The 12,013-nt window shown below is 37.1% G+C and overlaps 1 protein-coding gene across 1 annotated transcript in view; it reads right to left on the bottom strand.

Annotated features, from left to right (window-relative positions):
* Positions 1-12,013, bottom strand: part of LMF1 (lipase maturation factor 1) — a 715,571-nt gene that overhangs the window by 219,834 nt on the left and 483,724 nt on the right. The window lies entirely within an intron of this gene.

Below are 12,013 nucleotides of genomic sequence, written 5' to 3'. Positions count from 1 at the left end.
AACCTATATTATTATAATTTGAGAAAGTAAAATAGTTCACTCTTAACCCAAGATGTTACACATAAAACACATCAAAAGAGAACCCAAATATTCAAACCCTTTTCTCCCTGGATATTTTGTCTTCTTACCCGGGGAAGAAATGATCCCCAAATATCTTACAGAGATATAAGAAGGTTAATAAAAATGTGTTATCTAACACCCTGACTTTAAAGCTACTGGTGATGATCTTGATTTACAAGACCTATTTCTTCCATTCTGGGAAGGCATTTTGGAGAAGATCCCATGTAGGTCTGGTATTTAACCTACTCAGAACTACTGGGGCCGTTTAGCTCAAGGAAAATCACAGAATGAGTTTGCATTTTCCAATAAAGAAAATATGCAGCAGTGTTAAAATTGGAACCATATCACCTTTATAATTATTTTTCTCACATACTTATAAATGTGACGCTCCACACAGCAGGCCAAAGAACACAGCCCTGAAATCAGGGGGCAGTGTATCTAAGGAAAGCTTACGGCTCGCGCCTATGTTTAGATTAGACTGGTTTGAGGCCTGGCTTTTACACAGAAGGGTTACAAAATCAAGAGGAACAGTGGGATCTTTCATAAAGTGTGTTCATAAAGACGAAATTGTGTCATTAGGAACTTGCTACCTTGTTGAACATTCAAATTCTCCAAACTGGAACACCACTTAGTTTTATGCCAAATCAAACTGAAAAAGAGAGGGAGGAGGGTAAGTACCACCCACCCTAACCACCCTTTGAGTTGTACTCTGTCTAGCTTTAACTTTTCAAATGAATGAAATCAACACATTAAAACTAAATAACATGGATGCTACATGGTTCAGTTACACAAATCATCTTATTTTGTCCTTTATCAGTAGTTGGTATTTTAAATAATACTTCCAAAAGGCTGTAAGAAAATAAGGGCCTATCTGTCTAAACGAAATATTCTTCATTATCCATTGGGTCAGCTTTGTCACATATATCCACAAGTGCATAAATGCTTCAAGAAGTCTTCAAGATAGGCAAAGCGGGAAAAAAAAAAAGGTTGTTGTAACATTTACACACATCCAAAAATCACAAACTCACAAAGGGTTTCAGATAAAGTATAGAATGAATTTCACCTCAGAGGCCCTGGTTCAAATTCAACCATTTATAGGGACTAGCAATCACACTGATTAGATGTTGTTGTTGTTGTTGTTTTTACAAAGCTTTATTATAAAGAGTGAAGTGAGTTGACTAACATCACTTATGTTTGTTAGAACATCAGTTCTAACAACCGCTGGAAACACTGGTGGAGAGAACTCCTATTATGCATTCTATAAAACCACTAAGTCTTAAAACAAACCTATAATAGGTATGAAATAGGAAATAGCTTTTCACGCCATTTGGAAGAAGGTTGGCGAGGGTAAGAACACTGAAATCTATGTATTATCTGGCTAACAATAAGGAAAAAATAGAGTTGGTTCAGGCTGAAAAGTGATGTAAGCCTCTGCATCACCCCTTATGTTACCATGATTAGGGAAGCAAGGCCATTGTTTTTTTTAGGAATACTTATTTCATGACAAACTTTCCTATAATGTTGCAACAAGATAATAAGAACACAAAACATCCTGATACAATAGTTCAGTATCACAGTACTGACATAGCACATGACAGCAGAAATTCTAACCTGTTATCTGCTGTCAGGAGAAAATAAGAGTGGAAGGAATAGGTTAATACAAAAAGTGAAAGAGAATGGCTTCCTCATCCTGGACACTGACAATACATTGAGATGGGTTTGGAGACAGAATTGAAAAATGGTGTATTTTAGAGGCTATGAAAGAAATGCACTTTCTTCATCATGTAACCTGGTTGGCCAGAATAGTCATCAGATTTTTCTTTCAGAAGCCATGGACTCAAATCTTAGCACTGTCATTGCAGGTAAGTCTCTTCAGCTCTGAGCTTCGGTTTCTTGTTGTGAAGAAGGTGCTTTGTTAATTATAAAATGCTACAGGAATGTAAGCCTCACTACAATTTGAGACCAAGCATAGCCAACTCAGCCTTAGTCATTTCAACAATGCACAGGGAAGAAATGAATAACTGAAAAACGGCATAATGTCATTTTAGAAATTCATTTTAACCCTCTTACATCATGCCTTTTATCCAAGTTGCTAACAAGTCATAAAACTGACAGGATTCAGTTTCACACATTCTGTAGGGCTGAAGAATCACCAAAAGGTCAGTGGCAAAGGAAAAGGGAAAAATAAAAGAGGCTTAGATAATCTATAAATTGGCTGATCAATTCCTAAATAATTAAAAATGGCTACTTGCCTTTTGGTTAATATACAGAAAAGGGTCCTCCAATTTGGGGTTAAAGTATTAACAGAACCCTCAAAATAATTTTCAGAAACCAATCTACCCCATTCATGAAAAAAAAATAATAACCTACAATATTTTCAACAGTGTCTCCAGTACTCTGTCTCCTTTGATGCTTGGAATACTCCTTCAGAGACAATGCATGCCCACATCAATGAGAGCATAGATCCACTGAAGTATTGAGTCTCCTCTGCCATGCCTGAGGAAGCCAAGAGGAAACAGGGCTGTGCTCCATTTTCTGAGGGCAACTGTACTCAGGACACCAAGGAACAGTGAGCCAGATGCTCTCAGCGCCAAGTTCTCCCGTTTGCCTGTCAGGCAACTGTATTCACTATGATCCCTGACCGAGTCTAGTGAATTTCCAGTTTCTTTCTTCTCTACCAAACCTTTTATCTCCCTGAAGCTGAGGATGATGAAATGGAAGAACCACTATGTATTGGGGCTGGTGTAGCTCTGGTTCAATGGATGGTCTGATAAAATTAATATAACAGAGAATGAGGTGGGACTCAGGTCACTTCAGAAATTTGCCTGATAAAGCATGGAGGAGCTGGGCATACAAGTACTCTAATGTTCTATTAGACCTCTGCAAAATTCTACAGAGGGAAAGCAGTGTGAGTACCAATTTAACCAGCTCCGATAACTGGTTTATGTTTCTTAGGGTGGTATAAGGATGAAATGCAAGGAGTATAATCTCCAAAGCAACTACTGGGATATGAAGTGTGAAAAGAAGAGGGAAAGGGTAAAAAAGAATTTTCTAGGGTTAGAAAAAAAGCTATCATAATTTATGAGTGGCAGCACAGCATATTAGAAAAAAACATTGGGTTTAGAGTCAGAAGACCTGGTTTTAAATCCCAGCTTTGTTACTACCTATTTATACAATTACAGGCAAGTCACTTAGCCTTTCCAGGACACAAAGTTCTCCTCTGTAAAACAAAGGCATTGAACTAGGTGACTTCTTAGGACCCATTCAGGTGTAGATTTTATACCTGCCTTAATGCACTCTCAGACACTTCATAAGTATCATTTAGCAATCAGTTACCATGTGTTTGAGAGGCAGCATGGTATAGTGGAAACATAGCTGGCTCTGGGGTCAAGAAGACCTGGGTTCAAGTCCTAGCTCTGTCTCATACTGGATGTGGAATCCTGGGCAAATCAAGTCACCTCTGAGGGTGCTAGGGATCTCTATAAGCCTATAAGTTACAGAGAAGATGCCAGCCTGCATTGGTAGAGGGAGTTTCCTCATTTGGGAATTCTCTAATAATGAAATCCAGGCCCTATCCCACTAAATGTTTACTAATATTCAAGCCTGTTCTTTTACAAAAGATGTAGACCCATCAGAAAGTTTAGTTTGTTATGGTATGGTGGAAAGAAAAGTCAGTGGATAGGGAATTAGAAGATGTGGGTTATCAAGCTTGGCTGAGGCCAGGAGTGCTAGAGCCAGCTTAAATCAGTTCACAAGACCTGATTGTTAAATTTATAGTGTGAGCATTTACACTTGAGAAATCAGCAAGTACTACAAATCAGAGCTTGATTTATTGCTCTATTGATTGTCTAGACTTAAGAAAGTGATGGCAAAAATGTGAATAATGCAGATTAAACTTAAAAGTATGTTGAGAGTATATAATTTTTTCCTTTTGGAGAGCCTGTTATTAAATTTTCCAGTTCACCCCGACTGAGCCATTATCTGTAAGAACTTTTGCTTCTGTATCTCAGTTTTCCCATCTGGAAACTTATCTCACAGAGTTACTGCCAAGATAATTTGTCCTTGATCAACACAGGTAGTAACAAGGCCAGAATTGGAATCCAGCTCCTCTGACTCCAAATCCAGGGCTCTTTCTTCTTCATCATGGTGGGGAGCTCAGCATGGTTGGAAATGTGAAAGTGGAGTCTGCAGGGCTGACAGCCTATCAGGAATGCTTTAAAGAGAATTCTTGCTTCAAGTGGAGTCTACATTAGAGGAACTCTTGAGTTTTTTTTCCAACCTTGAGACTCAAAGACTCTAGTCTCATTTAGGAACAAACAAATATATTCTTTACTTCTTTTCTCTTCTCTTTCTCCTCTCTGTCTCTTTCTCTGTCTTTATCTCTTTGTTTCTTTCTTTCCCTCCCTCATTGTTAAAGAATAATTTTAATAATACTATTCTAACTAGCAAATAGCAAACATCTTTGACCCTAATACTAAATAAACTTCAACTAAACTGACATGGTAGACACATTAACTTTTATTCATATAAGACAGTTTCCACAAGAATTAAACTCCAAATTTATCCAACTGACAATGTTATTGTACCTGATGGATATAAATGTCAATTCATTCATAACTACATGCAGTATACATTTTTCAGTTTATCTGAAAAAATTCTGATTTTTTGGTTAATTTTTACTTTATCCATTGTGAGTCTCAGTTTCCTTTTCTATAAAAAGAAGGTATTGGACTGTGTAAGCTCTAAGATTTTTTTCAGTTCCTAGAATTTAGGATTATTCCTGGGACAATCTGGTTCCCTAACCAGGCCCCTGAACATTTCCATTTTTTTCCCCACCTACCACTTTTTTCTGGTTTGACCTTGCTAGGCCATCTCCCAGAAACCTGTCACTGGGAAACAGGAAGGTTGCTATGTATTGGGGCTACCTTAGTTCCTGCTACCCCTGCCTTGCCTGCCATTCTCATATATCACACCACAGTGTGATGCCCGTAAAATCTTTTTACCTCCTTCCTTAAGGAAAATTCCCTCAGTGGTGAGCCGAGAAACCAGTTGACATAATTAAGCATTCAGTACTATCTGTGTATGAAAGGCATGTGAGTACATGCACACACAGAAGAAAGGACACCAGACCTGGGATCACAAGATCAGGGTTTCATTCCTGGCTTTGTCAGTTACTGTTTATGTGACCCCAGGCAAGAAATTGTCCGTCTCTGGGCCTCAGTTTTTTCTGGGATATGAAAGATAATGACTAGAATACTAGATGATATTTAAAATCCTTTCAAGCACTAATATACCATGATAAATACATGAAAAAGTAGATAAGGGAACTGAACTCTTGGATTGCTTTAAACTCACAGGACTTCTACAGACAGTTCAGTTTTGGCCTCCTCATTGAAAGCTCTCTTCATTTTGCACATGTTTAACAGGGCCCCCTTCCCTTGGCCATTTTCCTCCTCCTTTGGGCTGCTGAAATCACAGTAGCCAAACTGCCCAATGATTCCAGTGGCTCGTGCCCATGTTTATACTGAGCTGGTTTCAGGGCTGAATTTCTAGCATACTCCCCCACCACTGGCACCAGACCCTAACCCCACGAGAGAGGCACACGCCTACCCCAAACAGTGCACTCATTGAGGCCAAAAGGCTGGGGTGCTATAGTATGGAGGAGGTAGAATTGTTTGTCTTAGGGAGTTAGGCTCTTGCAGAGTATTTAATATTCCCCGTCATGCAGGCCTGTTTCTCCTTGACTCGGCCTGTCAGTTAAGCCTTGGGATGTTTATTTTAACGGCCACTTGTGGTTGAGGCTGGTGCCAGTTGTACAGCATTGGTTACGCAGATTTAACACTGGGGACTCGGCCCCTGAGTCCCAGAACACATAAGGCAGCCAGGGCCGCCCTGTCCTAATGTAAAACAACTGAACTGTTCTAGAAATCCTGCTCAAGACTTAACCCTTTCAGGGTCAGTGCCTCTCCTGTCTCCCCATGCAACAAGTGCCCTCACAACCCTGCCTGAAACTCAGTTGTCGCTGAGCTAGAGAAGAGGTTGGAAAAACCAAAGAGTCAAAGGACAGTGTTTTTCTCAAATGCCCTTGCTCAGATATTTAACATATCACATAAAGATTTCTCCACATCATCTTTCCAGAGTTGCTATTCAAAACTTTTACAAGTATGTTCCTTGGAAAATTATTTGCTTAGTTGCTTGGAAGGTAAAAACCACTCAAACAACAGAATTAAGAAATGTTTAAAATTCCATCACCTCTAACGTCACTCCCACATAGTCCTCTAATGGTCACCACTCATTTTATACAGATTGAATGGAGAACAAATCTTTTTACTTTGGGAAAAATAAATTTTAAATTATTCAGCAATTTACAACAGGGCTATAAGAAAGCCCATCCTCATCCAAGCCAGATGCTCTTCCCAACTGTTTCAAGAAATGGTGGCTTACATTTCTTTTTGTAAGAATTCTGATTCACCAGCAGTTCTACTCAATCGAACAGATTGCCTTCTTGCAAATTGTCCATAGAATCCCCAAAGCAAAGCACTGTAAGGCAACTAAAATACACCTTTTAAATGTTTGGATACTAGGACAATCAAAAATGGAGTCTGTGAAGAGAAAACATATCACTTAACCTCCATGTTTCTCACGCAACTCCTTAAGACCTAAGACTGGTTTCTTCTTGTTTGAGGAGATCTTGACTCTCATTTAGTTCCATCCCCTTGTATTTCAAAGGAAGAAACTAAGTCTGAGAGAGAAGGAATGACTGTTCCAGGGTCACACAATAATGACTGGCAGAGGTAAGACTCAAACACAATCTTGGATCCTAGTACACCATGGTGTCAACTGTCTGCTTAAAAAATGCAGAAAGATCTTTGAAGAAGGGAAATGTACGAGGCATGTAGAGAATGTAGAAGAGGTTAATCCCCTCCTGCCATTCTCCATACTGTAAATATAAGTTAAATGCTTTTTTCTTCAGTCATTTAACTATACCAATAGGTAAACTGTTGAAAATAGCCTTGAATTTGGAGTCAGAGGACCTGGACCCTAATCTTGATTCTGGTACTTGCTATCTAGTTGACATTAGGCAACTCTTCTAGGCCTCAGTTTTTTATCTACAAAATGAATGGATAGATTAAATGTCCTTCAATATCTAAACCGATTGATCCTAATCCTCCATATATCTTTAATATGCAAACAATGAATTAAATCCTTCATCTTACTGTCAGTTCAACACATAGATGTGACTCCAATCCCATATCAACATAAAATCCAATCCCTCCTTTTCATGGCTAAAGTTCTTCTAACACCAGGAAACCATGGGAGCTTCTTAAAGTTCATCTATTTAGAAATCAATTAACATAGGATGAATATTTATCTACCACAATATTTATGACACATAGTTGAAATGAAAATGAAATGAAATGAAACCATAATCAGCTGATTGTCATTTCCTGAAGTTGCTTAACTGTATGCATAGAGAATGGAAAGGTCAGACTAGTCAGTATGAGATGTATCTACCCCATGTTGGCATGTTTAAATGTCCAGATAACAAAACAACTACAAATTTAAAACAGACTGGGGGAAAAAAGGGAAACTGAGGATAGTTCAAATAAGTAAGTTACTTTTTCACTAAATACAATGGTTACTTTCTGAGGAGAATACAATTTTTTTTTACTGCATCACTGATTTATAAAGGGTCCCTTCCTGTTGAATTTCCATATTTGCATCAGTAAAGGATCCTGAAATCTATTTCCATTTTTGTTGCCTTTAAGTCAGGAATTAAATGTGGCCTTATTAAAAATAAACATTTCATTTACATGAAACTCATCCTTTTCTTCAATTATTTTCCCTTTTCTTAAAAAACCAAATCCCTATGTATCATATGTTTAATAGCTAGAAGAGATCATCTGTCCAACTCCCCTTATCCCTAATAAAACAAGCAGCTTCCCCCAACCTCATCCTCTCTTTTAGTGGGCTAGCACTGGAGATATGGTGCAAATTCATCAGGTCAGGGATATCTTTGGGGAAATGATACTGACTGAATATAATTTCTTTGGATGTGTAGATGGGGTTTGAGTAGGGCATGCACAAAGCTGCCCTTCCTGCTTCCTACCATGTGGACTCAGTGCCAAAAGATGTTTTGAGAATGAGAAACTCTAAAACCTCACTATATATATGGTTTCCTAAAAGTCCTAGTACACTCTTAAGTTTATTAAGGCATTGCAGCAAAGTAGGTTTTTGTTTTGTTTTGACTTTAAATCACAAGCTGCTTTATACAAATTTACAGATAAGGAACAGGGAGGCAGAGAAGTAAAGTAACTTGAAGCTTACTAAATAAAGCTTATTAAAGTTTAAAACTGAACTGATACTTTTGGGACATCTTGTATATTGCTAGATTAGAGCAAAACTTAAAGAAATATATCATAGCTTCGCTTTTGTTGTTATCATAATTAGTTTTTAATAGGGGAAAAAAACACATTAAACCAAGTATTCTGTGAGTCATGGAGAAATCTTGTGTTCTTACAGAGTAAAGCCTGGACTGGGAAGCACAACCACGGATATAAGGCCATGAAGGGAAAACTGTGAAAAACGAAACACAGCTCAAGAATCAAGAGCTCAGATGCCCTTCTAGTAAAAAAAATTAAAAGAAAGAAAGGGTGTGAAATTGCATTATATTAAAATTCAGAACTAATTTAAAAGGTTTGCTCTTTAATGTAAAACTCTGGAAGGATGCCCAAACCTGGAAAGGAAAAAAAATAACCAGACCAATTGTATATTTCCCCTAGAAATTCCATGTCATAATGTACCTAGTAAGTTACATTTTCAGGGTCCAATTTCAATAAATCAACCCAGCGTGTAGAGTAACAGTAGTAATGTCTCTCCCTCTTTCCATAATACATGCAGGTAAAATCACCGTGAAGTAAAGAACAAAATGCCCATTCTTTCTTGGCTTTGGCAGAGGGACAAATTACTTTCTGCACCTCCCTGTGCTGAAGGACTAGTTATTAAATACAGTCTCAAAGCTACCTTTCCAGCTGTACTTAAATCAAGGGGAAAGTGAAGCTTTAACAAGACCGTCCATAATCCTTTCAGAAAGCAATAGAGTAATCTGAAAATGACACCCCCTCCAATGCACACACATCTTGCTGTCTCTCTGACATTTATTACAGATACAAAGTAGCTCCTCCAGCTTTCGATTACTATATGGAAGACCATGTTACCATGTCAAGGGAAGGAAGTGATGCATGATAAGCCATTTTCTTTATAAAGAAATATTAAAGATGAAAACATTATTACAATATTCTGAGGTGCCCCTGGAAAATGAAAAACATTTTTGATACTGATATATATATATATATATGCCCTAGATATATGTATATATGTGTGTGTGTGTGTGTATATATATATATATATATATATCCCCTAAAAATTCCATGTCATAACATATCTAGTAAGTTACATTTTCAGGGTTCAATTATATATGTATACACATACACATTTACACACATACATTTCAGGGTCCAATGTGTGTGTGTGTGTGTGTGTATACACACATGTACACATACACACACATATACATATACATATATATATACACATATATATTTACACACACACTCATTTCTTCATTGTAATAGTTCTGGGATGGCCTTTATATAACGAAAAATTGAAATAAGCAAAAGTAATTCTCCTAATACACAAATGTGTTTGGGTCACTAATTGCTCAAAAATCTTGAAATGCTCCCTGTTACCTATGGGATAAACTATGATTGTTGTTCAGCTGTATCTAACTCTTTGTAACCATGGCCATTTTTTTTAATGGGTTTTTTTTTTTTTTGCAAAGATACTGGAGTGGTTTGCCATTTCCTTTTTTGGTGGATCTAGTGGATCCTTTTATTAAGCAATCAGAGTTTAAGTGACTTGCCCAGGGTCATACAGCCAGAAATGTCTGAGGTTGGATCTGAACTCAGGTTTTCCTCACTCCAGGCCCAGTGCTCTACCCAATGAGCCATCAGCTACCTCTGTAGGATAAAGTACAGATAAGCAAACTGTTCCTTATGTTGTCATTAAACAATGAATAAGGAAGTAATTAATGCTGGAGTTTACACAATGCTTTAAGGTTTAAGTTCTAAACTTTAGAGTTCATATATATATATACATACATACATATATATACGTATACATATATATACATATACATATATATATATAAACTTTAGAATGTGCTTTACCTACATTATCTCATTTGATCCTTACAACAACCCTGTAAGGTAAATACTACAGGTATTATTATTATTATTATCATGTTACTGATGAGAAACTAGGCCACAGTCACATAGATAGTAAGAGAGGATTCAAAGCCATCTATCCCAAGGCCATTACTCTCATCACACTGCCTATTTCTTCAATGAAGGTCCTGCATGACATAGTTTAAGTGTTTTCATAATCTCTGGTTCTGTATACACACACACACACACACACACACACTCCTAAAATGTAGCTACCAGAATTGGGACACTCTATAAGTTGACTGAAAAGGGCTGAGGCCGATGGGACTATTATTTTTTTTGTTCTATATCATAAACTTCTATGAATCTTGGGTTAGTATTAGCTATTGATCTGTAACATCACATATTAAGCTTACCCCTTCCCTAGTTTTTTTCTGCCCATATAAACTGTTGTTTAGTCACATCCTGTGTTGGTACAGTTATTTTTTTTACCTAAGTTTATAACATTGCATTTATCCTTATTAACTTTCATTTAATTAAATTCAGTCTATCCATTTTTATAAAACACCATATTACATGTTAATGTTACAAAAATTGTTTTAAAAAAATTGAATGATGCTTATGAGCTAGTTATATAATTTTTATTTATCTTTTGTCCATCCTAATTTGTTAATAAAGGGAATAATAAATACCAACATATTTTATCTCCCATCATTATCTGAATAGATATACTTTTTTTATAGTCTTTGATTTCAATAAAATTATTGAGGTAAATTGTCAATTTCCTTTTTTTTCTTCCTAGAACGACCATTCTACATAGGGATAGTGAATGTGGTCTAGGGTTAAATAGGAAAAGGAGAATTGGAAAACTGTGTAGTACTTCTAACGATCCCAACCTGCTCACTGCTCACTCATCTACTTGGAGTCAGAAATCCTAGGTTCAAATCCCAACTTTTATCAGGGAGGCTGTTAAGGTAATTTAGTTGTGAGAACAGGGTGGCAGCTACTTCTGCCCATAGCCCTAAAGGAATCTGTCTTCCACCAACTTCAAGGCTATTTGTAGGTATCTTACAAAGCAGAGAGAGACCAGGACTCTAGTTTTTCTGCCAATAAAGACCTCCCATCTCTGAAGGGTGAAAGATCATTAACATAAACAATTGAAAACTAACTAGATAAAGAGAGACTTTTCCAAGACTTCTGATCCTTTTATCTCACTCAAAAACTACTGGAATAGATGAACTGTCCTCAAACATTCGAGACCTGACTGAGAGGGTTAGACTTCCTCTATTTGGCCTTCAGTGAACAGTCAGTCAACAAGCATTTGTTAAGCACCTACTATGTGCAATTTAAACCTGGAACAGAGCCAGTGGACTTTTTCTGACTTGAGTAGGTCTTTAAGCTAAAGCCAGACAATCAGCTGTGGAGGGGATTCTTGATCAGTTATTGGTTAGATTAGATGGCCTCTGAGGACCCTTCTGAATCTAAAGCTTAGTTAAGGCCATGAAGTAAATTTGGAACTCTTTAGGGAAATAAGAATATGTGTTCCATATAAGCTAGTCCTGAGTCTATTTCATGGTTACAGTGATTACCTGAATAATAAATTAGGGAGCATATTCACAAAGATGGCACTGAAAAGTCAGAAATGTACCCCAAAAAGTTAATTTTAATAGAGGTAAAAGCAGGAATGAAGGTAAACTAAACTGCACAAAAATTGCTAGTTTTATAGA

Source organism: Vombatus ursinus, unplaced genomic scaffold (genome assembly GCF_900497805.2).
Source record: "Vombatus ursinus unplaced genomic scaffold, bare-nosed wombat genome assembly UNPS02014770.1, whole genome shotgun sequence".
NCBI lineage: Eukaryota > Metazoa > Chordata > Mammalia > Diprotodontia > Vombatidae > Vombatus > Vombatus ursinus.
This window is presented reverse-complemented; position numbering and strand designations above follow the sequence as displayed.